A 17,736-nucleotide genomic window follows, 5' to 3' on the forward strand; every position below is an offset into this window, starting at 1 on the left:
GTTTTACTATGAAATATTTCACTATCTTTCCAGTACTGTCTCACTTTACCTCACGATGTACGCTCTCCCTGCCACACATCCCCCCAGATTTCACCTCCAAAATTATTGCTACTTGTCCACTACTTATTACCTGATTTTCACCTCCGTATGTCCATTCTCTGCCCAACAGGTCATTTTAATTTCTACGCCCAAAACTTTTCCAACCTGTCACCTAGTGACTGCCTCAGTTTAGCTCAAAAATGTTGTCTCCCCTAGACATTAACCTCAGACTTTACCCCCAAATTTTTTCCCTGTCTACAAGTTACTACCTCCCTTTAACTTCAGTATGTTCATTCTCTGCACTACAGACTCAAATTTACTCTCAAAATCTCCCTGCCTCTCCAACACTGATGACTTCCTTTTTACCTCAAAACACTTATTTATTTTCTACCATGGAGGTTACATCAAGTTTCAGCCCCAGAATTTACTAATACTCCCACAACTGATTCACTCAGTTTACCTCAAAAAGTGTTCATTCCCTCACCTAGAGATGACCTTGTATTTTACCCCCAGAAGTTTCCCTACCTGTGCACAACTGATTGCTATAGTTTACTTCAAAATCTTCATGCTCTCCACTACAGGTCACCTCAAGTTTACTTCAAACATTTTCCATACCTATCCATTACTGATTATCTCAATTTTTACCTCAAATAAGTCATTCTCGACCTACAGACACTGGATAGTAAATCATACAAAGATCTAAAAGTCTGCACAAGAAACAGCAGAAGGTTTTCCATGAATAACACAAGTTCCTTTTTTCCTCTCCTCCACCTAGGACTGCTACCAAGAGACAAGAGAGTTGTTATCAACACTCGAACCTCCCAAGCGTTGTTACTGCTCAGAGAGCTGCGCCGGCACTGAGCTACTCCCATGCGCCTGCACGGCTTTGGGGAGGGGCAAGACCGTCCCACTCCTGCCTGGAGAAATTTCAATGCCCTAAAAAGTCATTTCCCTTCTCTCTCTCTGACCCAGGGCCAAAGCAGCTGTGTAGAACAACATGGACTATTCATGGAAAGGATGAGTCAGTTGTGGGAAAAACACTAGAGAAAGACTATCACCCCAAATTTCAGGGTGAAAACACACTGCTTGTTAACAGGAGCACACAAACTCAGTTAAACCAGAGAGGAAACTGCACACCAGGAAAAGAGCTGAAAGATATGCTCTGCCTTGGTTGATAATTCCAAAGGAAATTCCCCACCGATCATAGGCAATTACCTATAATTTTACCTCCATTATCACTGGATTTCTGACTTGGGTTTCTGTGGAAGTGTTTCACAGATGCCTTGAGGGGTCAGGGGCTTGGTTGGATTCTTTGTGGTTAGTCCTGACAGGCCCAAGCCAAACCCACCCACCTACATCAACGCTCCACCCCAAATTTGCATGAAATACTGATAACAATTTATAAATACTCCCCTTCCCTGTCCTTCCTTACACATCCATAGAGCAAATGTACTCTATCCATTGTTCCCAAGAGCACCTCTCCAGCCCAAATCCCAGTTTTCACAAACACAAACCAAATAGACCTAAGACAATTATTCCATCAGTGCCTGCAATTCTGAGCTCCCTGTTCCCTGCCACTCACACAGCAATCTCACCTCAGCCCAGAGACTCCCTGTCCCCAAAGGGAAACACAACCTGATGGGGCACAGCTCTGGCACCACATTTCCCCTTGTTCCTGGAAAGCCCCAGGTAAATCCAGTCCCTCAGACCTTGCATCCCTGAACACCAGGAGAGCTGGAGTTTTACCCAGATCCCAGTGCCCTGCACAGCTGCACTGACACGAGCACAGGCTGATCGCTCTGCCCAGCACCATCCCTCATTTTCCTCCCATTGCTCCCCAAGCGTCCCCAAACCACCCCGTGTCTGTGCCGGGGCCAGTGCCTGCCCCGAGCCCAACCAGAGGCTGTCACCCAGCCCTGCACCAGCTCCCACCCCTGGGAGAGCTGGGAATGCACTGAGAGCTCAGCTCCCTGGGCTCCCCAACACCCAAACCAGTCCTCAGACACACAAATAATGCCCAACCTGCCCCTCCGGGCACAGCCAAACACCACAACTCCATCATCCCCAAGGAACTCTGGCAGTTACCTCTTCACCTCTGCCCTTTTCCAAAAGACACAAGTAGGACTGGGCTGTCAGAAATGGTATTCCCTAGGCAGTTCATCCCAGCAGAGAGGAGAAGAGGAACCCTGTGTCCCTCTGACTAACCCCACAGCATGGGCAGGACCGGCTGGGCTTTTTGTATTCAAAATTTTAAAATGAACTGAAGAACCTGAAAGGCAAAAAACACCACACACATAAGGTTAGAGCCAGTCAACACACACACAGACAGACACACTCTCAGACACCCCTTCTTCAGCTTACACTCTGACTGCAGCCCTTACTAGAAACACCCCCCCCAAAGAAGATGTTAAAGCATCTTCCGTCTGCTTCTCCTTGATGTGGAACAGTAGACCCTGGGAAAATTGGTAACATCAGTGACCATAGGGATCAAAATCTGCCTCGGGGACCTGCAAGACAGCATGAGGCAGTCTACAAGTAGCTGACAGCTAGGAGTTATCCCCACACCAGGCCCATAAGCTTTCTACCCAAAAGCCCACAGACAAGAGAGGAGAGTTTTAAAACTGTTCAAATGAGCCACGACTGAATGTGCCAGGGCAGGGCAGCTCCAAGCATAAGTGGCACATGGACACACAGTGCATCAAATATAAGCAAAGATGACACGAAGACTTGAGAGAACGCTTCAGAAGATAAATTCTTGAGACCAGGATGCTTTGAGACGACGGAAGCTATGGAACTACTGCAGTGAGGAGGGTCTAGTACACTGCATATAGAAGTCCAAGGGAATGGCACATGAAAAAAGATACTACCAAAACTGAGAAGGAAGACGGATAGGAACATCTTGTGTACTTCTGGTCTCAAAAAGCAAAACCATAAAGATGCCAGAATAAGCCCAATCCAGAAAAGTATGCAAGTACTCCCGCTGCCGATATGGCCCAGAACGATGCCTGTAAAGAACTGAGACATCACAAAGCCCTGTGACACTGAAGACAACGGACACAAACCACATCACATAGACACAAATTGAAACTGCCCAGCAGTTTCACCTGATGGGCCCAAGATTCCTAGTGCAAGATGAGCCAGAGGCCCACGATGCCGAAGGAAAGAAGGCTCTACGGCAGTAGTATGTGACAGTGAAATGTAAACTCCCTATGAGAAGTTAGTGCCAAAGCTGGTAAGAGGATGCTCAAGAAGTGCAGCAGGCCTAGAGAAGGAGGCAACGACTGCCAGGTGATACAAAGGGTTCCCTAGAGAAGGATTCTGCCGCCAAAGGCTGAAGTGACATCACAAAACATGACCGACCGACAAATGGCCAAGATGCAAGATGCCCACGTGTTATGCTCAAGAGTGTGGCTACACTGAAGAGTAGGCAAAATTTAGACCATGGCAATCATGCCAGACCCGAAGGCAGGCTCCTCGGGTGAAAAGACGGACAATGACATCAAGACTCAAAATCCAGTGATGCGAAGCTCACGAGAACATGGAGATGGGTTGGAACTGCCCGGCCCGGCAAAGGCTCGAGTGATGCTGAAGAAAAACTCCCTTAACCTCCAAGGGGCCCGGCCCAATACAGCCCTCTCCTCTCAGCTAACTTCAAATTGCCTCCTGTGATTCCAAAGGTGTTTGCCTTCTCCCAACCAACAGTCCCCACACTTAGCTCTCTGAAGACCAGCAGACGAAATCCATCCTCGACAGAAAACATTGCTTCAGCACCGTGGACGTCAATACATGGCCCACAGTCCACTTCGGCGGCTGCAAAAGACAGAACAATGACAAAATTCAGACTGTGATGACACGTCCCAGAAGTGACCCCTTGCACAACGCCCCTCTCCCTCATAACTGCCGAGGCTCATCGCTTACCGGCCGTTTCCAAACTTAGGCTCTGCACCTACTTGTGGTACCTAAGACAACAAAACAAACTGTGACTATCGCCCTCCAGAAGAATAATGCGCGGGCTCCCTCTGCACCGCTGGCCCAGGCTCACCTCAAATCTTCATCCGACTCCGGAGGTGGCCCGGACGATGCCTGCAAAGCAAAAAGGGACACGCTTCACATGCTGCCACGTACCTCTCACCTATCAGTCGCCCCACCTAAATGCCAACTCACCTGCTCGCCTCTGTCCCTTGGCATGCCTAGGGCAGCAGCAGCAGCACCTGCAGAGAAGCAAAGCAGAAAAACATGCTGAGAGACTGAAACCACAGCCTCCCCGCTCCAACTGAAGTACACCACACCCACACCCATACCTTAAGCTTGCACGCACCTGGCCTCCAGCATCCCCAGGGCCAGGACACCTTCCCAGTGGACCACCTAAAATGCACAAACAAAAACGGATGCTTAGAGCTGCACCAGAAACTGATACCCAAGCAGTAACAACTCATTCTGTCCACCAGTCACCGCTCACCTCGCTCCATCGACCTTGACCACTGCTATTCAGCATTACTTCCTACAAATAAAGATGAAGAACAAAGCTGTAACACGGTCACCATTTACACTTGCCCTGCAAAGACAAACGGTGACTGACCTTCCTGTGGGAACCACCTCACCTGGTATGGGGCACTCTGTCACAGGTTCAATCCCTCTGCAGCTGAAAGAGGGTTACGACAAAAGTCAAAGTACTGCATGAGAACTTACCAGCTCCAGACATCTTGTGTCAATCTAGAAATACCATCTTGAGTCCAACTAATCCCTACATTACAAATGTCAAGTCCCTAGGACTTATCCTATTACACCTACACCCAGACCATGTAGCAGGGCAAAGCAGCCCCGGCCCAAACACACAGACACCTGTGACACAGGAGATGACAAACAAGGGGATGCAACAAGGAGAGGAAACTCTCAGCAAGAAGAATTACCAATGAGATGACCTAGATGAGGCCGATGAGGCTCAAAGAACTCCGGCAGAAAAAGACCCTAACAGAAGGACTTATGCCAAGAACCGCAAAGATGGATGCCCGAGAACCATACGGTTGGAATCCTCCACCTATCCTCGCATTCTCACAAGTCCTAATCTGTTATAATGGATCGTTGTGGTGCACAGCTGTCAATACAGCTCAGAACAAGACTGTAAAAGGTGTCTGACTCGATATTGCTAAAGAGAGATGCGATTCCGATGCATGTCCAAGCTTGCAAGTCAAAGGTTCAAGAGTACCAGCGTCGGGCCAAGGAATGCAAAGGAGACGCTAAGGATGATGCCCAGCATTTCTGATAAGCCCCTCAAAGGGGTAAGGCAGAAGACATGTGACACGATGCCCAAAAGACACAGAACACACAATAGACAAGTGACACAACACGCACCGGGACTGCTCTGCCCTGTACACCTCAGCATTGTGATCAAAAGTGAGACTTTCCCTTTACACGGCCTAAGGGGCCCTCTCGTGGACATCCCCATCTCCAAAGCTAATTCAAAAATCCCTCCCACCAAGTCCTGACCCAGCACACCACTCTCATCCCCCTCCCTGAGGTGTAGCCCTCGACTTAGCTCTCGGATATCCAGGGATGCAAATCCTCATCAGGTGCAAAAGAAGGCCGCCTCGTCCTCTGGGGAGTTCCTGCCCTCAGTGAGCTGTTCTCTCTTAGTCTACTACAAGAAAGAAAACCAAACATCAGTGCCTGAACTCAGCAGCACATCAGCCAAAACCCAACAATTCCACTACTCACCGTCTCCTGAGAACGCCCCGGTCCTCGGCTCATACACCGTGGCCGCACTCCAAGGCTGCCGGCGCAGGGTATACCTGGGTTAAAAGGAGACAAGGTGATGGGGCATTGCTGAAACTTGAGTGGACCCTCGCTCCTCCCTCCCTCCCCGAGTCGCTGCAACTCCTCAACCATTGCCAAAGGCTGCCCAGATGGCACCTTCAAACAGAAAAGGTACAGGCTTCATCGCAGAGTCCTGTAATAGTTCTGGAAGGCTCACAGGGGCAGCTCAAGGGTGATAAACTGGCTCCATCAGCTGGTCCATGAGGGGGTTCAGCCCCTGTAGGCATAATACGAGTGGGCCACCTAAAACACACAAATGGATGCTTAGACAATGCATGCTTTGAGCTGCCCCAGAATTTGGCACCCAAGCAATAACTGGTTGTGTCCACTGGTCACTGCTTACCTCACTCACTTGACCTTGACTGCTGATATCCAGGTTTACTTCCTAAAAATAAGGACAAAGAACAGCCCTGCAACATAACCACCATGAAACACCACCCCTGAAAAGCTGAATGATGACCAACCTTCCCAAGGGAGAAGGGGCAAAACAAAATGGAAAGGCACATACCGATGTAGTGTCCAAAAGTGCTGCATTGCCGAGGCAGGTTCCACCTGAAAGTGCTCGACTGTGACCTCTGTCTGGAAGGGTGTCTCTCATGTTGGAGTAGCAATTTGAATGCTGCAGACCACCTGTAAAACACAAAAAATCAAAGGCTACTTATAGTTTCATCACTAATACAACAACTCCAGTAACATCCAGTTCTGTGCTGGAATCAATACTCATCCAGCTCATGGTCCCCCCGGTGCCAATACCCTGCTGCTTCAAGCACTTCACCTCTTCAAAATGAAAGTCCCAACAGTGAGGTAAACGTAGAGCCCAAAGTCAGGCCATAGCTTGGACTTCAGGCACCGACCCACCTCGTTGCTGTGCTCCTCTGGCCTCCTCTGTTCATATCAGGTTTACATCCTATCCATCTGCAAAAGAATTATTTGTCAAAGTTACCCAGACAGACAGGGAAAGCTTAGCCTTTCCCAAGTTCTCATTCCTCAAAGCAAACTGCCTAGGATCCCACAACAGTGGGCCTTAGGACAAACTACTATAAAACTGCAAGACACCACTGCACCACTCCCACATCTCCACTGAACACCACACAGACTGGCCACAGTCACTCTGTCCGAGGCATGGCTCAGGTGGCTAAGCAAAGCAAAAGGTTCCCTCTAAAGTCTCCTTTCTTCTCCACCTACCCCCCCTCAGGACTACTCTACAGGGCAGAGCAATTCCAGGCGAGACACAAACTCAACACATTATACTACAAACAGTAGGACACAAGGATGATAAAAAAAGCTCTCGGCAAGAAGAACGATGGCAAGAAGAAGAGACGACGCCAAAAGAGACAACCGAGGGTGTGGCAATGGTGGATGAAGGAGGCTCTAAGGAGCAGAAGAAAAGACTGTAACAGTGACCTCTTCTAAGAACTGTCAGTCACAGTGATCAAGATGGCTGTGAGAGACAATGCCACATTTAGAATGCTCCCATCTCCTGACAATCTTACAAGCCCCAGGACATTACAGCTCACGGCTGGAAAGGATGGATGGCAGTACAGCCGGGAACAAGGCCTCAAAAGACATCTGACTCAATGCTTCCAAGATGTGATTCCAAGATGCGGCCAAGCCCACTGGTAAAAGAACAAGTGACATTGGCATCCTACCAAGAAGCACGAAAGTTCAAGAACCTAGAGATGATGGCCAATGCTTATGATAAGCCCCTTAAGGATAAAAGGCACAGAGATCTGATCCGAGGGATGCCAGAAACACAAAACACACACGGGACGAGACAACACACACTGGAACTGCTCTGCGCTGCACACCCTACAGTTGCAATCAAAAGTAGGGCTACTCCCTTTAGCTTACCTAACAAGCCCCTTGGAGAGCATCCCTTTCCCCTACACTAATTTTTACATCTCTCCCAGGAATTTCCAACCCACTACCCTGCTATCATCCCATCTCTAGGTCCTGGCCCCCAACTTAGCTTTTAGGTGACCAACAATGTGAATCCACACTGGATGCAAAAGGAGTCCACCTCAGCCCTCTCCAAAGGCACTGTGATCACCAGGTTGGCATCTTAGTCAGCTATGACAAAGAAAACCAAAATCAATGCACCCGTGGAGTGGCATACAAGCCAAATCCCAACAAGTCAGCTACTAACTGGGACCCTGCTCCCACTCCCACTCATACTTACAGTCCTTAGCTTACCTATCAGAAGCCTCCATCTCCAATGTCATCTTGGACCCAGGGTAGCTTCCTCTTGCAGCAAAATGAATCTGCTGAAAAAACTGAAGTATCATACCTGACACAATCTGGAATTTCAGGAAGTTGCCATGAACCATGCACTTAATGCTATCTTCTTCACAGAGTCTTCAAAGCCTCTATTACTTCAGATACCAAAAGTACCTGCTGAAAAAAAGCTGAGAAAACCCAAAAGACCCCCTTCACAGAAAGAAGAAGACACCCTTACCCCAACTAACCCCACAGAGGAAATAGGCCTCTTTTACCCAGGACTGGGGTTAATATACCCCTGGCCAGGCCCGCCTCTCGTTCCCACAATGCCCGGGAAAAGGGAGGAGGCAATTTTACCATCAGGGATAAAAGCACTGGGAGGAGTTGTAGCTGTTTGGCTGCTCTGACTTAAATTCCAGGGGAGTAAGGGGCTCTGTAGGTGCCTTCTTTTTTTACTACAGCCACACCTGCCAAAAGAGTAGATAACAGGTAAGAGAAGAAGCTTCTTGTCTCAGCAGCATAGGCAGGTGAGTTGGGTAATTCCTTGTTAACATGTGTAATTGTTCATTAGTCATTCCTGGGTAGTATGCTGTAGGCAACTAAGTAGGCAAGAGAAGAATAGTAGTAGTATAAATGGTGTAGCTCCTGCTGGGGCTTCTAGTTAGGGCCATAAGTGTCATGAATAAGAACAAGAAAAGTAATGGACTCTTGGGCAGCATTAGGTTATATATGTACTGGGCTCGCTCCCTTGTGAGAGATTTGATGCCAGGGCATGGGTAGAAGTGTGGATTTAAACCCTTAAAATGCTGAAAAAGGGGAGTTTGCTTCAACTGAACCCCTTAAAATGAGGGAATAGGAGATGTTTGCCTTTACTAATGCTATTGTAACTAATGGGTTCTCCCTTCTGAATCACCTGAAATACTGCAGCCTTTGGTACTTCTTTACCTCTCTATCCTGCCCTTCAATCCTGTTGCAAACGCGGGGAAAACCCAAAACTCTGGGTTTTTTCCCCCCCTTTCCTTTTCATTTTGCCTCCTCTTTTCCTGCAGGTTTTGGACTATCCAGGCTTGCATGTGGATTAGACACCTTGGAAGCTCAGCTCCAGGTGGGGTTGCAGCAGTGTTGGAAGCACCAGGGATTCCCCCGAGGTTTGGTGTGAGGAGCTGCAGCTTGGGAGGGGCTGGGATTTTGTGCAGTCTCTCACAGACTTAGAAAATAGCAAGAAAATCCTTCCTAGCAGCATTTCTCTATCTACAGAGTCCTGAGAGCAGGTTGGTACGGCCAGTGCTGGGACTCCGAAACAGTGACTAAATCCTGTTTTCAGGGCTTGAGGAAGAGAGCCAGTCCTGTGTGTTTGGGCTCACAAAGAGAAACTGAAGTGCTGCATTTTGCTGGACCTGAATTAAAGCACAAGGGCTGTGTTTTGATGCTCAAAGCGGGCTTTTCGGGCTAGGGCGAGTCTGTGTCTCTGAGCTCCGAGTCCTGCCTTAGGCACAGCCCGAAGCCGGGCTCCCCGGCCTCACGCAGAGCTCGGGAGCAGCGACTCAGCGCCGCGTCCGGGGCTGGCGGCAGAGCCCGGGGCCGCGTCGTGGGGCCCAAGGCGGGCTCCGGGAGGGGCTCAGGGCTGAGCGGAGCCCGGCCCGGCGCGTCGGGCCCGGCTCGGGATCCCGGGGCTGCCCGGGCGCTGGCACAGCCCCGGCTCCCCGCGGAGAGCCGGCCGGAGCAGGAGCGGCAGCGCCGGGCTCGGCCCCAGCGCCCGTCCCGGAGCGGCTCCTCCCGGTCCCGATGCCAGCCCCAATCCCGCCGGGGAAGAGGCGGCGCCGCCCGGGACCCGCAGTGGCCGCCGGCAGGACCCGGAGCCCCGGTCCCGGGAGCGGCCCCGGTGCGCGGGGCGGGCCCGGCCCGGGAGAGAGGGGCGGGGCCCCGAGCGATGGAGCCGCCCCCGTGCCGGGCAGGGTGGGCCCCGGGGCCGGGCGGGGCCGGGGCTCTGGGGCGGTCCCGGGCCCGGCTCAGGTGCGTGGGGCCGAGGTGTTTGAAGCCCCGGAATTCGCCCCCTGCCGCCATTTGCTCCCTTAGAGCCTGGGGAGGTTGCGGCCGGGCCGGCCTCCCCGGGCGTGGCCCAGGTGAGGCCCCCGCTCCCCCTCTTTCTCCTGCCCTTATACTCCTCCTTCCCTCCCTTCTTGCATGCTCACACCCAGTCCTCCCCGGTGGCCACAGCTCCTGGGGGTCCCTTATGGCTTCACACCCCTCCCTGGGTGTCCCCTCTGTGTCCCCCACGGCTGGTCTGGGCTGACCCCCCTGTCCCGCAGGATCCAGCCCGGGATGCTGCGCGGTGCTGAGCACTGAGGGGCACCATGGGGTGCGCGGCGTGGCCCCCCAGCCGTGGCCCCCCGCGTGGCGCCGGAGCCCCCTCGGTCGGTGCTGAGCGCTCCTTGATGGAATTGCAGTGAATGGAACAGAAGCCCAGCACCCTGGACCCGCTGTTGGAGCCAGAGGACACCCGGTGAGCTCCCACCCCAGCACGGGGACATGCGGCGGACACGTGTGGCACCACGCCTGGCGTGTCCCAGCACATCCCTGTGTGGCCCATACCTGGCTGTGCCCTCTGTGTCCGAATGCCGTGTGTGTCCCCAAGTGTCTCCATGTCCCAGTGCCCACTGTGTCTCTTGCGTCGTCGTGCCCAGTGTGCCTTCATGCATCCCTGCGTGGTCACGTATGTGTCCGTGCCCTGGGTACCCCCTGTGTCCCCATGTGTCCCTGTGTGGTTGTGTATATGTCCATGCCTCGTGTGTCCCTGTGTCCTGGGTGCCCTTTTTGTCCCTGTGCCCATATCCCCGTCCACCCCATGTGTCCCCACTCATGTTCCGAACCTGGGTGTCCCCATGTCCTGTACATCCCCGTACCCCAGGTGTCCCCCAGCCCCGCTGTACCCCACATGTCCGCAAGTGTCCCTATGTCACGTTCTGGGTATCCCCACACGTGCCCATGTCCTGCGTGTCCCCCTGCCCCCCACATGTCACCGGCTAGGTCCATCCCCTGGTGTCCCTGTGTCCCCACGCCCACATGCCCCCACTCGTGCCCCGCCATGGTGTCCCCCCACTCGTGCCTCTCCCAGCCGCCCCCTCCCCTCACCCTCCACCCCCCCCCGGGACTATTTCGGGCCCCCGGTGGGGGGTGGCGGCCCGGGGTCCCCTTGGGCTGGAGCGGCCCCGGGGGATGCGGGGTCCCCGGGGCTCCCCCCCCGCAGGTGCCGATCCCCGCGGCCCCGGGCCCCCCCCGCGGGGACGGGCGCGCGCGGACCCCCGCCGCCCGCCATTGGCTGAGCCCCGATGACGTCACTTCTCCGCTCAGCCAAAAGGACATTTTGTCTTTGACTGGGAAGGAGCCCCTCCCCCACCCTTTTCCTTCCCTTCCCTTCCCTTCCCTTCCCTTCCCTTCCCTTCCCTTCCCTTCCCTTCCCTTCCCTTCCCTTCCCTTCCCTTCCCTTCCCTTCCCCCGCTCGGTCCCAGCCCCCCCAGGGCGGTGTCGTGTCCCGGAGGGGGGGGTCCCGACAGGGGTGTTCTGGGTGGGGGGGGTCCCCAGGGCCCTCTCCTACCCCCCCCATCCCGCACTCCCGGGCTGGACCCCACCTGTGACATCGCTGCACTGGGACCCCCGGGTGGGGGCTGCCCATTTCCCAGCAGAGAAGGGGGTTCGAGGGGGGTTTTGGGGGAGCTGTTGGAAGTTTGGGGGGGTGCAGCGGGAATCCATGGGCACCCTCTCAGCCTGTCACCCCCCTCCCGTAGGTGGCTGGATGGGAAGCGCAAAAGAAAGAGCAGCCAATGTTTGGTGAAGAGCAGCATGTCAGGTACGGGGACCCACGGCACCCCCCGAACCCCCCCGGGCACCCCATGGCCCTGCTGGGCACCCCCGGGTCCCCCGAGTACCTCATGTGCTCGCCGGGTTCTGCAGGCACTCCGTGTGAGCACTGTAGGGGCCTCGAGTCCTTACCAGGGACCCCTGGATACCCTTCGTGTTCCTTGTGGACATCTTGGGGTCCCCAAGTCTCTTCAGGCAAGTCAGGGTGCCACGGACACCCCATGTCCCTGGCAGGCACCCTGGGGGCCCCAAGTCCTTGCCAGGGTCCCCTGGCCACCCCATGTATGACCTGGGTCCCCCAAAGTCAATGGACATCCCTTGTCCCCCATGGTCACCCCAAGATTCCTGTGTCCATGCAGGTACCCCAGGGTCCCACGGACGCCTCATGTCTCGACCGGGTCCCCTGGAGTCCCACGGACACCCCTTATCCCCTGTGAGCACCCCAGGAACGCCAGGGTCCCGTGGACACCCCATGTCCCTGGCAGACACCCCAAGGTCCCCATGTCCCCCAGGCACCCCAGAGTCCCATGGATACCCCACTCCCATGTCCCCCCCTGCACCCCACATCCCTGCAGGGTCTGCTGGGGTCCCAGTCCCCCACATCCCCCTCGGCGCCTCGTGGGTCGGGGTGCCGCCATTGGGGCGGCAGCGCCCTGGGGTGGGCGATAAGGGGGGCCCTGCGGGCACTGCCCCCCGCCCTGCCCCATTCCCGGCGGGGAGCAGCCGGCGCCGGCGGGACCCGATGGGGGGCCAGGGGGGAACCCAAGCGTCCGGCTCCCGCCCATCCCCTGCACCCGCCCCGCTCCCGGAGGGAGGGAGCACCCAGGGACCCCCGCATCCGGCACCTGCAGAGCGCCAGAGTGGGCTCGAGGGGTGCCCACGCCTGGGTTTGTGGGATCCCGGGTGGGTGCGGCGGTCCTGGGGTGCTGGGGACACTCCCCTGAGTTACAGGTGCTCCATGCAGGGGGGACCCAGGCATCCGGTCCCTTTCCCATCCCTCTCACCCTTCGGGGATCCCCAATTCCAGCCCCCCCAAAACACAAGGGTGGGCTCCCGGGAGGGACATGAGGGGCCCAGGGTGCTGGGGACCGCCCCATGCATCATGGGCAATCTGTGCCTCAGTTTCCCTGAACAGTCGGTGGTGGGGAGGCTGGGGGGACTCTGGTGGGGGGCTGGTTCCTGGCCTGCCAGGCGGGGGGACCACGGACAATGACAGGGACAGTGGGTCTCTGTGTGCCAGGGGGACAGGGACCCCCCCCGCTGCCGGTTCCCGGCCAGATAATGGGATAATGGGGGCTTTATTGGCGTGGGGGGCTCAGGCACCCCCCCCCCACCCCCAGTGTTAACCCTTCCCGTGCCAGGGCAGGGGTAGTGGTGGGGCAGACAGTGGGTGCAGACAGAGGGGAAACTGAGGCACAGGGAGGGGAGGGCTTACTGGGGGTCCCTGGCATGGGGTGTGTGGGGTGTCCCTGATGTGAGGCATGCAAGGGGGTCCCTGACTCAGGATTCCTGGAGGATCCCTGATGTGGGGTGTGTGGGAAGGTCCCTGCTACAGGGTGTTCCAGGGGTCCTTGACTTGGGGTGCCCTGAGGGTCCCTGTCATGGGAATCCCTGTCATGGAGCACCCCATGAGTCCCCGCTGCGGGGGTCCCTGCTCTGGGGTGCCCTGGGGGTCCCTGACCTGGGGGTCCCCGCAGGGTACATCCCTAGTTACCTGGACAAAGATGAACAGTGCGTGGTGTGCGGGGACAAGGCCGCCAGCTACCACTACCGCTGCATCGCCTGTGAGGGCTGCAAGGTGACTTGGGGCAGGGGGCTAGGGGGGCTCAGCAGTGCTCACTGGGTCACTCCCCCATGCCCTCCCCAGGGATTTTTCCGTCGGACCATCCAGAAGAACCTGCACCCCACCTACTCCTGTGTCATCGACAAGATCACCCGCAACTAGTGCCAGCTCTGCTGCTTCAAGAAGTGCATCTCCGTGGGCATGGCCATGGACCGTGAGTTGGGGGGCGTGGGGGGGCTCGGCTGGGGGGCAGGTTGGGGTCCCGACACCCTGGGGCACATTGGGGTACCCGGAGCAGCTGCAGGACCGGGCTGGTATGTGATGCAGCAGTGGGGTAGAATGCATGAATGGGGGGTCCTAGCTGACTGGGGGGCATCCCAGATGATAGTGGGGGGCTTTTGGGAGGTGGGTTGGGGTCCTGGTGCTATGGGGCAATTTGGGATGCCCAGAGCAGCCACAGGAGGAGGCTGGGGGGGGTCACCATGGGGTGCTATGCTGCAGCTGTGGGATGCATGGATGGGGGGTCCTGGCTGATGTGGGGGGATCCTGGCTGATGCTGGGGGTCCGGCAGTGGTGCTGGATGACTCGAAGCGGGTAGCCAAGCGGAAGCTGATCGAGGAGAACCGGGAGTGGCAGCAGAAGGAGGAGATGATCAAGTCCCTGCAGCATCGCCCCAGCGCCGAGGAGTGGGAGCTGATCCGCCTTGTGACAGAAGCCCACCGCAGCACCAATGCCCAGGGCAGCCACTGGAAGCAGAAGCGGAAATTCCTGGTGAGGGGATGCAGTGGAGGGACTCTGTCACCATCTCGGTCCCCCACCCTGGCCCCCAGCCCTAGCCAGGATCTGCTGAGCACTCACACACTCAGCACACACATGGTGGCAGTGCCAGGGTTTGGGATGTCACCGGTGTCCTTGGGCAGTCGAGGGGGGTTGGGACATTGCCCAGCGTCCTTGAGCTGGTCACCCCTAAAGGGTTCAGGGGTGAGCAGTGACCGAAGGGGACAGCTGTGCCCGCGGGTGGCCCCGGCCCTGCCATTGGCCCTGTCACTGGCCCTGTCACGCAGCTTCCTCTTCTGGCTGCTGCACTGGCCCTGCCACGAGTGTTCCCCGGTGACATGGAGGCCCCAGAGGGGGGGCAGGGTCACATCACACCCCCCGGGGTGTCTCAGGGAGGGGGGACAGGGTCACACTGCACCCCCTGCCACTGTCCACCGTGGGGGTCCCAGAGTGGGACACGGTCACACTGCACCCCCAAACCCCACTGTCCATTACGGGGGACACAGTCACACCACACCCCCCCAATGACCCATCTGCTGTGGGGGTCCCAGGGGTGACACGGCCACACCACGTTCCCCAATGCCACCGTGGCAAGTCCCTCTCTGCCTTCAACCTGGATGACACCGAGGTGGCCCTGCTCCAGGCTGTGCTGCTCATGTCCTCAGGTGTGCGTGCACACCAGTAGTGGGGGAATGGGGTGGGTACCCCATGCCAGAGGAATCAGGGTTGGGTGTTGGGTGGGCACCCCAATGCCCAGAGTTCTCACTGTCCTGGGGAGGTGTTGGGTGGGCGCCCTGATGCCAGAGATCCCCAGCAGCTTCAGGGGGAATTGGGAGGGCACCCCATGCCCAGAGGCTGTGCACGGGGATTGTTGTGTTGGCACCCCCTTGCCCACAACCCCCAGCACGTGGAAGTGCACTGGGTGTGCACCCTAATGCCCAGAGTCCTGACTGTCTTGGGGGTGTGTTGGGTGGGCACCCTGATGCCAGAGCCTCACAACATCTTCAGGGTGTGTTGGGTGGGAAACCGTGCCCCCCCTGGATTTTGGGGGGGTTTGGAGTGGGCACCCCAATTCCCAGAGCTTCAGGCAGCTGTGCCAGGCTGGGAGGGGTCCCAGGAGCGTGAGGTGGGCACCCCAATCCCTGGTACCCAGGAGCACAGGTCCCCTTGGTGCCCTGGGGCCCCCTGCCAGGCTGACGTGGGTCTGTGGGGTGGGCACCCCAACACCCAGGGGGTGCATGGGACACTCAGCCCTGTGGGAGGGAGAATCCCTGCAGGTGTGGGATTGGGAGAGGGACTCTTCCATGGGCAATGAGTGCCAGGACAAGGAGAGGTTTAAACTGAAAAGGGGAGATTGTGATGGGGTATTGGGAAGAAATTCCTCCCTGCGAGGGTGCTGAGGCCCTGGCACAGGCTGCCCAGAGAAGTTGTGGCTGCTCCATCCCTGGAAGTGTCCAAGGCCAGGTTGGACAGGGCTTGGAGCACCCTGGAATAGTGGAAGGTGTCCCCGCCATGGCAGGGGGGTGGAACTGAGTGAGCTTTAAGGTCCCTTCCCACCCAAACCATTCCATGATTCCACAATCCCCTGATGATTCCCTGATTCCCGCAGACCTGACGGGGCTGATCTGTGTCGAGAAGATTGAGAAGTGCCAGGAGATGTATCTGCTGGCCTTTGAGCACTACATCAACTACCGCAAACACAACATTCCCCGCTTCTGGCCCAAGCTGCTGATGAAGGTGATGGATCTGCGGGGGGGTAGGAAAGCAGAGACCCCCCCAGTTTCTTTCTCTCTCCCCCACACTCTCCCTTTCTCTCCCAGCCTCCCTCCTACCCTCTCCCCAGTGCCTCCCACCCTCTCTCCCAGCTCCCCTGTGCATCCCCGATCCCCCCAGCCCTCCTTTCTCCCTGCTCCCCAACCCGACTCCCCTCTCTTCCCCCTCTCCCCCTCATCTGTCCATCATCCTTTCCCCCCCTCGTTCTCCCCTGTTATCCATAGGAAGGAAAGCCCGGTGCCCCAGTGTGTCAGGTGCAGAGGATGAGCTGTCCAGGTGCCGGGGGCGGGCGGGGCTCTCCCGGCGCGGGGCCGCCCCCGGGCACCGAGTGCCGCCGGTGCCGTGGGTCGCGTGGCTTCTCCGGTCCCCTCGCACCGTGGAACGGCGCCAGCCCGGAGCGAGTCCCGGTAATGGGCGCTGGGGAACACGTGTGGCTTGAATGGAAAAAAACCCAACCCCGACCTCCCAGGCTTTTTGCCTCGGGGCTTTGTTGCTATTGCCTGAGCCACGCCTTTAAATACCGACGAGGGCGCCTGCTGGAAGCGGTGTTCCGTGGTTTTTGTACTCTCTATTTGTGGTGTTCATTTTTATCTGGATGCACAGTTGGGCTTTTTGGGCAGAAGGTGCCCCTCAAACCACAAGGCTCGTTTCAACCTTGTATTCTATTGTTTGGACGATCCAGGGTGGGTGAGGACTTTGTCTTGTTACCGTACTAGGGAATGGAATGCAGGAGGTTCTTACAATTTTGGTATTGAAGTTGGAGTGTTGAAGGATATCGGTCTGATGGTAGTCTTAACCTATGAGCTACAGGCATTTGTAAAAAAACTTCAGCCTTTCCTTCCAGCAGCCCTATACATCTAAAAGCACGTGCATTTCTTAACAAGTCTCTGTGTCATAGTGACTTTAAAAATTAAAACACGTGTGTTCTGCCTTACCTAGGACTGGGGCTTTTTTCTACAAGTTCAGTTTGAGCAGATGTTCTTGTCTGTGCTTTTAACGTGAATGGCCTTGATTTTGCAGCCAAGTCAGTGAGATGGCACCTGAATGCAAGGGTTTGGGTTTGTGAAGCTTTGCAGAATGATGGCCTATATTTATATTTCTTTCAGAAACTCTCCGTATGCTGCACACAAACCTAATTTAGAGAGTTTTACTGAGACAGCAGATTCAAGCCCTCATTGTTAGGGGACGTCTGTAATGCCATTGTCTGCTTGACATTAATTCTTCCAGCTGTGCATCTATGTATTGTAATTGCCCTGACTTTTTTGGTCACAGTTTGTTTTCTGCAGTGCCCTCGTGCCTGCGCAGCACTCGCGATGCTGCCGTTGAACCTGGGCTGTGTGACAGATGGGGCTGTCCTGTATCAGAAAATTACGGGAATGTATGTAGACGTCAGATGGAATGCTGGTCTCTCTGCTCACCCTTGGCTCTGTAATTTCGTCATCCAGCCATGGAGGACCTGTGCAGCCATAACTGGC

General features: G+C 55.9%; 1 long non-coding RNA gene and 1 pseudogene across 1 annotated transcript; one reads left to right on the plus strand and one right to left on the minus strand.

The window, feature by feature from the left end:
• Positions 1-4,697: 4,697 nt before the first annotated feature.
• Positions 4,698-6,479, minus strand: LOC138120149 (uncharacterized). The gene is made up of 4 exons (XR_011155759.1): positions 6,362-6,479; positions 6,197-6,238; positions 5,755-6,096; positions 4,698-5,674 (listed from the first exon to the last, which is right to left on the minus strand). It is a non-coding gene; the product is annotated as an uncharacterized lncRNA (long non-coding RNA).
• A 3,601-nt stretch (positions 6,480-10,080) lies between these two features.
• Positions 10,081-17,259, plus strand: LOC138117257 (thyroid hormone receptor alpha-like; annotated as a pseudogene).
• Positions 17,260-17,736: the final 477 nt, after the last annotated feature.

The sequence above is a fragment of the Aphelocoma coerulescens genome, chromosome 1 (assembly GCF_041296385.1).
Source record: "Aphelocoma coerulescens isolate FSJ_1873_10779 chromosome 1, UR_Acoe_1.0, whole genome shotgun sequence".
Taxonomy (NCBI): domain Eukaryota; kingdom Metazoa; phylum Chordata; class Aves; order Passeriformes; family Corvidae; genus Aphelocoma; species Aphelocoma coerulescens.